At 43.5% G+C, this 11,656-nt stretch overlaps 2 protein-coding genes across 8 annotated transcripts in view; one reads left to right on the top strand and one right to left on the bottom strand.

Moving 5' to 3' along the window:
* The window catches only part of SLC29A3 (solute carrier family 29 member 3), a 139,954-nt gene extending 129,281 nt beyond the window's left edge, over positions 1–10,673 (bottom strand). For 2 of the 3 annotated variants that reach the window (XM_078776260.1, XM_078776261.1), the window contains exon 1: positions 7,762–7,938. The gene's annotated coding sequence lies outside the window, so the exon portion shown is untranslated. Of the gene's footprint in view, positions 1–7,761; positions 7,939–10,617 lie in introns of those variants that run through there. The other variant, XM_078776258.1, reaches the window with a different exon arrangement.
* The window catches only part of LOC137425066 (uncharacterized), a 769,181-nt gene continuing 768,166 nt past the window's right edge, over positions 10,642–11,656 (top strand). For 3 of the 5 annotated variants that reach the window (XM_078776254.1, XM_078776250.1, XM_078776255.1), the window contains exon 1: positions 10,642–10,746. The gene's annotated coding sequence lies outside the window, so the exon portion shown is untranslated. Of the gene's footprint in view, positions 10,747–10,931; positions 10,983–11,656 lie in introns of those variants that run through there. The other 2 variants (XM_078776252.1, XM_078776253.1) reach the window with 2 other exon arrangements.

Genomic DNA, 11,656 nt, shown 5'->3' with positions numbered 1-11,656 from the left:
CGTGGCTAATGGAGTCTTGCAGCGAAAAACAACCACAACCCCACAGCAGCGGCAGAATGTAGCAAACCGCCCAGTGCAGTTGGCAATTGACGAAAGGGGGGATGTGCAGGGAATCTACTCTATTTGAATTCGGTGCAATGGAGTGTTAATTAATGGAAGACAAGGCCTTAACCTACATAGAATAATGAGATAACTGTATAGAAGGATATATGATTGGCTACGTGTGGTATATGAAATAACTACGGGAACGACCTTTTGACCTTTATACACAACAACTGGAGGAAGGAGGGTGATATTTACAACAATTTCATTACACTTGCAACGATAATAAAAACTACAACACCATTCTCAAATCCACAACAATATATACACATACACATACACACACACACACACACACAGATATATATATACACACACACACATATATGCACGCACACACACACACACACACACACATATGCACGCGCGCGCGCGCACACACACACACACACACACACACACACACACACACACACACACACGTCCCACATGTATATATCCCACATCCCACATGTATATACATGTTTAAAGTGTACGTGCCCTTCCCCCCTCCCGCGCCCGGCAACGCTGGGTACTTCTGCTAGTAACTAATGAAATAAAAACGAAGAAATATCTCTGGGTAATTTCCTGAAACTCGGTGAAATTCGCTGAAATTCGCTGAAATTCGCTCGGTGTATCGGTGAAATATTTTATTTGGGTGGTGTATAATTGCTTCGAACGAAATATCAGCAATTTCCCGTCTGTGTTTCATGTCCATGCACATGTGAAATGGAGTTTGTTTTTGCACACGTGAAATGAACATGTGAACCTTTACTTCCGGATAATAATGTTGAATGAAATAAAAACGAAGAAATATAGTGGGGTCAACCGTGGGAATCCCACGGGCATGGACGTGTGTGACATTTCGACATATTGAGTTCGATGCTGCACATTCATTTTTACAAAATGGTTACTGGCAATTCATCAGTGGAATGAACACAATTTATTTATTTCACATAATATGTGACCCCTCACTCCTCTCCACCTGACACTCTCCTCTCTCCACCCTAACGCATCTCCAATCCCACTCCTCCTCACACTCCTCTCCAATCCCACTCCTCCTCACACTCCTCTCCAATACCTCCTCACACTCCTCTCCAATACCTCCGCACACTCCTCTCCAATACCTCCTCACATGCCTCTCCAATACCTCCTCACACTCCTCTCCAATACCTCCTCACACTCCTCTCCAATACCACCTCACACTCCTCTCCAATACCTCCTCACACTCCTCTCCAATACCTCCTCACACTCCTCTCCAATACCTCCTCACACTCCTCTCCAATACCTCCTCACACTCCTCTCCAATACCTCCTCACACTCCTCTCCAATACCTCCCCACACTCCTCTCCAATACCTCCTCACACTCCTATCCAATCCCTCACACTCCTCTGGAACCCCTCACACTCCTCTCCAATCCCTCACACTCCTCTCCAATCCCTCACACTCCTCTCAAATCCCTCACACTCGTCTTCAATTCCTCATACTCCCCTCCAATCGCACCTCACTTGCCTCTCCAATCGCGCCTCACTCTCCACTCCAATCGCTCCTCACTCTCCTCTCCAATCGCTCCTCACTCTCCAACCCCTCGCTCCTCTCCAACACCTCCTCACACTCCTCTCCAACACCTCCTCACACTCCTCTCCAATACCTCCTCACACTCCTCTCCAATACCTCCTCACACTCCTCTCCAATACCTCCTCACACTCCTCTCCAATACCTCCTCACACTCCCATCCAATACCTCCTCACACTCCTCTCCAATACCACCTCGCACTCCTCTCCAATACATCCTCGCACTCCTCTCCAATACCTCCTCACCAATACCTCCTCACACTCCTCTCCAATCCCTCCTAGCACTTCTCTCCAATACCTCCTCGCACTCCTCTCCAATACCTCCTCACACTCCTCTACAACCCCTCACACTCCTCTCCAATCCCTCCTAGCACTCCTCTCCAATACCTCACACTCCTCGCCAACCCCTCACACTCCTCACCAACCCCTCACACTCCTCTCCAACCCCTCACACTCCTCTCCAACCCCTCACACTCCTCTCCAAGTCCTCACACCCCTCTCCAACCCCTCACACTCCTCTCCAATACCTCCTCACACTCCTCTCCAATACCTCCTCACACTCCTCTCCAATACCTCCTCACACCCCTCTCCAATACCTCCTCACACTCCTCTCCGCTCCAATCGGCCCTCACTCTCCGCTCCAATCGTCCCTCACTCTCCGCTCCAATCGGCCCTCACTCTCTGCTCCAATCGGCCCTGGGGTCACCCGTGGGAATCCCACGGGCATGGACGTGTGAGACATTTCGACATATTGAGTTGGATGCTGCACCTGCACATTCAGTTTCACAAAATTGTTACTGGCAATTTATCAGATGCACAAATGATGTAATCTCCACAATGTATTTACTTCTGATAACATGTGAATGCATGTGCGTGCACACCCACACCCACATACACACATATACACACACAAACACACGTACAACCACACACATATATACACACACATACACACACGCACACCCACACACATATATACACACACACACACACACACACACACACACACACACATCTCGTTTTTTCATTTCTGTTCCTCACAATTTTGTCTCTCTCTTATTCACAGACACACACACACACACACACACACACACACACACCCACACACACATGTACACCCACACACACACATATACACACACACACATATATACACACACACACACCCACACACATATAGACACACACATATATATATATATATATACACACACACACACACACACACACACACACACACACACACACACACACACACACACACACACACACACACACACACACACACACACACACAACGTCCCACATGTATATATCCCACATCCCACATCCCACATGTATATACATGTTTAAAGTGTACGTGCACTTCCCCCCTCCCCCGCCCGGAAACGCTGGGTACTTCTGCTCGTAACTAATGAAATAAAAACGAAGAAATATCTCTCGGTAATTTCCTGAAACATATTTTACTTCCGGATAATAATGTTGAATGAAATAAGAAAGAACGAAGATATACATGTCGTTTTTGTGCCGACTCTCATAAAAGGTAAAAGTAATAAATGTTAACGGAAAAGAAAAAGCGAATTTTTAATATATGTCGACATTTTCTCTGAATGTTATTTTAGGCGGTGTATTTTCGTGTATCATCGTGGCGCGATTTTTATAAATATATCTCGGCAATTTCCCGTGTTTGCGTGAATGTTCTCAATTATTTCTGACACCGAGTCTAAAACCATCGATAAAAATTAAATCAGATGGTGAATTCGATAAAATCGTGAGGGTGACTCTCAATGAATGGGCTTTAGTTTACAGGCCTTTGAGAATTCATTTCGTTCTATAAACGGAAACTTTCTTGGGATTCTCTTCCCGTTTTTTTTCAACCGAGTCTAAAACTATGTTAGCGATTGTTAAAAATGAAATGATATATCGAATTAGAATTGAAATAAACCTGTGTGAGTGAAAAAGACAGCATGGGCCTAACTAAACAGGCCTCAAAGCCATTCGAGGTAATAAAATGGTGGATATTTGTTTACATGAAGCCTCTCCAAGAATGGGTGGAGCTATGGGTGGAGCTACTCTGCAAACCGACTAAGCCACACCCCCGGACAGACGTCCAACAGAATCACCTACGGCTATTATAATATAGATTCACAGGGAAGTTTGCATGTTTCACGGGATCGACCTTCTTCGGATACGAAGGGCAACATGCACATCTATGGTTGAAGATATTTTACAATGTTTGCAAATTAAAGCTTAGTTGGTATCATTATAAAAGGTAGTGGTGAAACTCGATTTTTAAGTGTAGGGTATAGCAAACACTCGGTTCGGATGGGCCAGGTTCCAGATAGGCTTGGAATGCAGATAAGTTTCAAATCCTTCCTCTTCTCCAATGGCTTGATCTCGGATCATCAATTTGGATTCAGACCAGGTCATTCTACTCTGGACATGCTGCTCCTGCTGTTTCAACAATGGATGGAGGTCCTCAATGCCAAACAGAAAATCAGAGCTGTCTCCCTTGACAGATCAAGTGTCTTCGATACGGTCTGTCACCCCGCCCCTCGCCGGTCGTAGCAACGTGTGGCCCTGAATGGATTTCACTCATCTCCCCTTCCTGTTCAGGCTGGAGTTCCCCAAGGCAGTGTTCTGGGCCCTGTGCTATTTCTGGTCTTCATTAATGATCGCTCCGACTCTGGAAAATCCTCTCTATCTCTTTGCTGATGACTCCACTCTCTGCCACTCCATACCTCATCCCTCAGATCGGCAGTCTGCAACCTCCTCACTCTCTGCAGACCTGGACAAAATCACAGACTGGGCAAACAAGAGGAACATGTCTTTCAATCCTGACAAATGTCACACACTCACGATGTCTCTCCGAAACGACCGACTGGACAACCCTCCCATCTACTTTCTGAACAATCCTCTCCAAGAAGTTCTGTCACTCAAGATTTTGGGTCTCACTATCTGCCATGATCTTTCCTGGGAAAACCACATCTCCAAGCTGGCCTGCAAAGCCAGTCGCCGACTGGGCATCCTGTCGTGTGAAGTCCTTCCTTGGCACACCTAAGCTCCTCACCACATACAAGGCTTTCATCCGCAGCTCAATGGAATCGTTCTCCCCTCTGAGCTGGTGCTCCTGCCTCACACCTATCTCGGCTTCAGGCTGTTGAAACCGGAATCTCCTGCGATGAAGCTAACTTCGAGGGCCTTTCACTCTCACCGCAGGCAGGTTGGTGGTCTTTCTGTCTTCTACCAACTCCTCTCCGGCCTTGCTCCCCCAGCTGTCTGTGCTTTGTCCCCCAAATATTCCTAAAGGTCGCACAAGATCTGCCAGAAACCCTCTTCTGGTGAAATTGCCAAAATAAAGACTCTCTATTCACCTCAACTCTTTCATTCCACTTTTCTTCTGCCTCTGGAACAAACTCCCTCACTCTCTTCAATCCCACTCATCCCTCCAGGTCTTTATAACAGCTGTTCATCACTATCTCTTGTCTTCCCCCATCCAACACCTTGATCTTTTCTACCCCCGTTAATTCACCTCAGATCCACTTTTTTGAAATACCAACTTCTTTCCTGGAAGTCATAGCAGTGTCCATATGTTTTATACCTCTCCCACCTTCCCATGCCTCCTCCTCCCAAGCCCTCTCCCTCCCACAGATCTCCCGATGTCCCTGCTCTCAAATGTTGTGCTTGTGTGCTTCCTTCTCACTCCCCATCTTGTCTCCCGCTCCCTTTAGCATATGTTTTATGTGTCAGTTTGTCTTTTTGTGATTAATGTTAGCTCTTACACGAGCCTCGTTCTTGCACACACAAAAAAATTTTAAAAACAAAAACAAGTTTGCAAATTTATTTTGATCATAATCGAGGCTCATCCAATAGCTAGAATTGAATGTATGTAAATTGATAGTGTGGCAGAAGCATGGCCTCCATCCAAGCTATATGCTCACAGAGGTCAAATTTCTAAAATTGTTATTTTTCATCCAATTGACTTGAAAATTGAATATCATTTGCATATTGTCACTAAATTGGGAAACCAACTATTTTTCAAGGTCAAAAGGTGAAACCTCAAAAATCATCAATTTTCATCTGTAAAACCGTCAATTTTCATCTGATTGCTTTGAAAATTAAACAGCAATTGCATATTGCCTCACTGAATTAGGAAACCAACAATTTTTGATGTCAAAAGGTCAAACTTCTCATATCATCAAATTTCATCTGAAAAATCATCAATATTAATGTGATTGACCCAAGCTTTGATTGAGATCGTCAATTGAATCTTAATGAAATGGACAATTTAATGTATCCATGGCAACTTTTTTGGGGGGGGAGGGGTGGATTTTGCAAGTATCATGCTCTGCATGACGTCTTCTTGTTTTCTTATTAAGATTATCAGTAAAAGTAAGATTTTTCAGTCAAAATACTTGTTTTGTGCACCATAAAACTCTCACCCTTTTCCCCATAACCCCAGTGTAAGTATTCATGGTTTCACCATTCGCGGCAATCTCAGGGAAGTAAATCCCACAAAGGGCGAGTGTTTACCGTTATTGATGTACTTGGGTGGAAAGATAATAATCAATTTACTTGGAACAAAAATTTGTTCGTAACGTCACGAAGTCGGCCGTTTTAAAAGCCTCTTTCCGTGTTTGAATAAGAATAAGTGCTAATGTTTTCTTCACGCAGTGGTTCAAACGGAAACATTTATTATTCTACCAAAAGCAGAAAGAACCCCTTTTCGAAGGACATGGGAGCACACCAAATTATATAAGGTAATATTTCTCAAAGCAATAGAAAAATACATATATAAAAGTACATGGAAGGAGCACACAAACAAACAACAGCCACTGCCAATTAGAGTTAACCCAGAGCTAGCCGCACCACGAGACCCGTGCTCACGGCTAGCAGAGTTAGAGGCAACAGTTACAGATTACAGTAACATTTTGCTTTGAAACTCACAAAGAGAAATGTGCTATCATGTGCTAACCACTTCATGCACATTCCTACCGCACACACTTGCAAAATATTGCAATTACTTCATTTCAAGTGATGAAAATATCCGAGTTCTGTTCCAAGTTGACAGCTTGACTTTGATACAGCTCAGCAGCGCAGTTCGCAGAGTTAGAGTTCAGGGACTCGGTTCAGGTACAGCCCTCCCATAGTGTTCATTCACCATCAACATTAAAGCAAACTGAAGACATCAGCTTATTGGCATCCTCTTCATGGTCTGGTTTATTAGAGCCACAGCGTGTGGCCTGGACAATAGCTTGTCCTACTGATGCAATCTTCACATTTGGGTTTTTCTCACTAAATAATGTTTTTAGCAGTAACTGTAATGTTTCAGGGACATATGAAATGTTATCATTGACAGAAGAAAGGTCACATGGTGAAGGATATGCACATTTTGATGTAGTCATGGATTTGATGTCACTTTTAATGAGTTTGGCTGCAGTTTCTATGAGACTCATCTTTTCTGAATTTGTATCCTGCTTTTGTGGACGCTGATAAAACCCCTGCAGAATAGATGAAGCTGTATTTCTGAAGGTGACAACATTTGGTTTTCCATTTATTTCTGTGACGATGATAGAGTTTCCAAAATGTTCAAGCAGTTTCTTTTTCATGTACACAGCACTGTATGCATCATTTCCACTGAAATGACTCATTTTTTCCACAAGATCGTTTACTGTTATTTGTTCATCATCATTCTTGGCCAAATACTCAATGACCTTGAGAAATGCTGAACTCTGATCAGAATTTACAGGTCTCCCATAGAACTGTTTACTGGTTTTGTATTGAACCTGGTGTGCCCGTGGGACATCTTTCCTCGTTCTGAAGTTGACATTACAAGACTGGTGATAAATGGCATCGACAGCATGAAGATCCTGGGCAAACTCAACTCGGCCTCGAACTTTCTCCCCCCAATCATCAGCACGCTGTTTGCAAATAGCCTCAATAGTTTCTTGAAAGTCTTTGGTGCGAACTGGATAAACATCCAATCCCCTTTTCTTTCTTGAATGTTTTGCATATTTTCCACAAAATAAACAGTTTTCACTGAAAAGAAAGTGTGGTTCAGTGGAGCGCAGTGTTCTTGAGTCAATTGTTTTTGTTCCAATCTTACCAATGTCACGTTTAATAACGTTGGGGTTGCAATATTTGCGACGACATTCTTGGTGCACCAAGTCACCTGGTGAGCTCTGTAGAGTGTCTCCACGTTGACTGCTGGCCTGGTTAATACCTTGGCTGCCTTTTGTTCCGAGATGGACAGTTATATCACCATCTCTCGTTGTGTCTTTGCATATTACTAGGGCATGCCCGTACGTGGGTGCCCGTTCCTTGCCAAAAAAAAAAAAAAACGCTACCCGTACGCTCTACCCCGCCCGTACGCCCGTAAACAAAAAAAACAACGCTCTTCGCTTCCGCCCTTCGCTCTGACTGAATTGGGAGAAATAATGCGCATAAGAAATCGAGAAATTATTATTTTCTCCGGAAGAAATCGAATTACGAACCGTAATGGCGCACGCGCTCGGCTCGCTCTCACATCGGCCACGCCTATGCAACAAAGCGTTCTGTGATTGGCTGCCGGAAGTGAAGTCTTCACTGTCCGGAAGGTCGCAAATCGCAGTTACGATGAATCGCAAATTAGTTTTAATTAGTTTTAAAACATAGTTTAACGGCAACATAGTTTTCCAACGTGAAATAAATGAATACGCTCTCAAATGTGCCGTCCGAGGCAGAGTCTGTTCGCCACGTTCGGCACACGTGATAGCTCGCTGCTCTCTGATTGGTTGAATCGTTTTTTGGACATAGCTCGGTAACTACTTCTCCGATTAATATGAAACCTTGAAAAGGCACATCCTCGGGTCCCCAGCAATATACCTGGCAAGTTTCAAGTATATCGGACCGGTAGTTGTCGAGAAACAGCGGTCACAGACAAACATACAAACATACATACATACATACATACATACATACATACATACATACAAACATACACACAGAGATTACTGGAATTATAGATAGATACACAATTCCATGTCAGGCAAACCTGTAAAAAAAAAGATAGAACAGAAATAATTCCACGTATATTTAGTTTGAATTTAAAAAAGGTTAAGATTAAATATCTTTATTCTTTCCTTTTTATTAAAGAAAACACATTAAACGGGGTAATCCCTAACACCAAAGGGAGAGAGGTGGGGTTGATAGAGGGAGAGAGGTGGGGCAGAGAGAGGGAGAGAGGAAAGTTCCAAACAAGCAACATACTTATCACATCAACAAATACAGATTGTGCCGAGTATGACCTTCCATAGATTTTTTATTTTGTTAGACTGACGTTCATAAATTGATCCATTTCGCATGAATTTGATATACTGTATTCATGATAATTGTTATGCCACAAAGTATTAAAAATGTTGCATTAGCATAGCTTGAAAACCAAATTTCCTTAGATTTCAAACTATTTTGTATCTGACCTCTGCTGAAAAGTAGCACGCAAAATCCGTCAAATTTATTTCGTTTTTAAAACTGTTTCCGCACTCTAGACTTTTCTAGACTTTTGATATATCATTAAGGCAATACTACTAAGCATGTTTATCAAAAAAGTATTTCTTTTGCAATTTGTTTGAGGTCAAATTACAGATTGACTGGACTATAAGTAACTTCCTCATTCTCATCTGTGAATCCTGGTGATGTTTATATGCTAAGTGCCTGTAATATGCTTTTTGGTACCTGAACACCATTATAAAATTTGATCTGGTAGGTTTCATCCATCCTCCTCAGGTTCTAAAGTACAAGGCTGTTGCAATTATGGATTCTTCCAACTGGATGTTACATAATTGCTACGCATGATTTTGTTAAGTAGAACCATGGAACAAGATTCCAAAGCACTGGGAAATACACCTTTTAATCAATGCAGTGGGTCCTCTCGATGAAGGGTATTCAATACTCTTGATGAAATGTTTAAGTGCAGAAATCTTTGGCTTCTTTCTTTATAACTCCAATGCTTCCTCTGGATAGCTCCAGTGCTTTTACTTGTGGAGTGAACACTTGTGACAACATTCGTTTCTTTTTCTCTGGTGGTCTGGGCTCGTCATGTCTGGGCTCATCATCTGGTGTCTGATCATCTTTTTAATCTCCTGTTTCTCCCATGACTTTGATTCTGTTCTCGTGCCTTCAATACGGTCTGGCACCACAATCTGCTCACCAAACTCTCCTCTTATGGTATCCATGAAAATCTACACGAATGGCTCGTGGACTTCCTCTCCTGTCGTAGTCAACGTGTGGCCCTGAATGGGTTTCTCTAATCTCCTCTTCCTGTCCAGGCTGGAGTCCCTCAAGGCAGTGATCTGTACTTGGTCACAAGGCAGTGATCTGTACCATCCAACACCTTGATCTTTTCTACCCCCGTTAATTCACCCCAGATCCACTTTTTCTAAATACCCACTTCTTTCCTGGAAGTCCTAGCAGTGTCCATGTGTTGTTTTTTTTAACCTCTCCCTTCCCGTGCCTCCTCCCCCAAGCCCTCTCCCTCCCACAGATCTCCCGATGTCCCTGCTCTCCATGTTGTCTCCCTCTCCCTTTATCATATGTTTAATGTGTCAGTTTGTCTTTTTGTGATTAATGTTAGCTCTTGTCTTACACGAGCCTCGATCTTGTATTAAAAAAACCAAAAAAAAAAACCTCGGAGCTCTGATTTCTACATGTTGACTGACTTCAGGGGTGTTCCCTACTTTGAGTCCACGCCCTGGAAAATCTGTGAGCAGAAATATCGGAATTAGCAACACATAGGCCTATCAGGATATCAAGGATAGATATTTATACTCCAGCTATTTATAATGTTATTTTGCCGCAGCTTATTTATTGTTGAGACTTTCTTCAAACACATAATTAATTATGTACGGTGATATATAAGGATTGATTAACTGACAGGAAGTCTTGTTTTGACGAAGAGGCCATTGAAAGACAACGCCGTACATACCAAGCCGGTCACTGTGCAAATGAGCACACTGGTACGGTGGCCGCGAGAGACCGCGAGAGCCACGGAAATCTCGCGATTTTTAAAGTGGCCCCGCCTGGTTTTTGGATCTCGTCTGCTTCCCTCATGCCGGTAAAATGACAACAATAATTTCCGATCTAATAACAAGAAGGGATTATAACAAAGTTGTGCTTCTCAATCATCGCGTGAAGCTTATTATTGGTGTTCTTTGTGTGTTTATAATATGTGATACTACTCTCTCATAAAACTTTTCTTAAATGACGATGTTTAACTGGGAGGTGTTATGCCTATGGTGCAGATACAAATTCATTATTCAAACGCACCTTTTATTTCATCGCTCTGTACCTGTGAGTCTGGAACCTGCGAAAGTGTGCGAGTGTGACTGTGAGTCGGATAGACTGCAAAAGTGTGCGAGTATCAGTATGGGTCAGGGAGTCCGTAAACGTGTGCGAGTGTGTCGGTGAGTCCGCAAAAGTGTGCGAGTATGAGTCGGTGAGTCCGCAAAAGTGTGCGAGTATGAGTCGGTGAGTCCGCAAAAGTGTGCGAGTATGAGTCGGTGAATCCGCAAAGGTGTGCGTGTGTCGGTTAGTCCGTAAAAGTGTGCGAGTGTGAGTCGGTGAGTCCGTAAAAGTGTCCGTGTGTGAGTCGGTGAGTCCGTAAAAGTGTGTGGGTGTGACTGAGTCGGATAGTCTACAAAAGTGTGCGAGTGTGTCGGTGAGTCCGTAAAAGTGTGCGTGTGTGAGTCGGTGAGTCCGTAAAAGTGTGCGTGTGTGAGTCGGTGAGTCCGTAAAAGTGTGTGGGTGTGACTGAGTCGGATAGTCTGCAAAAGTGTGCGAGTGTGGGTCAGGAGTCTGCAAAAGTGTGCGAGTGTGAGTCGGTGAATCCACAAGAGTGTGCGAGTGTGAGTCGGTGAATCTGTAAGAGTGTACAAGTGTGAGTCAATAGTCTGCAAAAGTGTGCGAGTATGTGTCAGGAGTCCGCAAAAGTGTGCGAGTGTGAGTCGGTGAATCCACAAGAGTGT

This window comes from Myxine glutinosa, chromosome 4 (assembly GCF_964187855.1).
Source record: "Myxine glutinosa chromosome 4, kmMyxGlut1.1, whole genome shotgun sequence".
In the NCBI taxonomy this organism is placed as follows: Eukaryota; Metazoa; Chordata; class Myxini; order Myxiniformes; family Myxinidae; genus Myxine; species Myxine glutinosa.
This window is presented reverse-complemented; position numbering and strand designations above follow the sequence as displayed.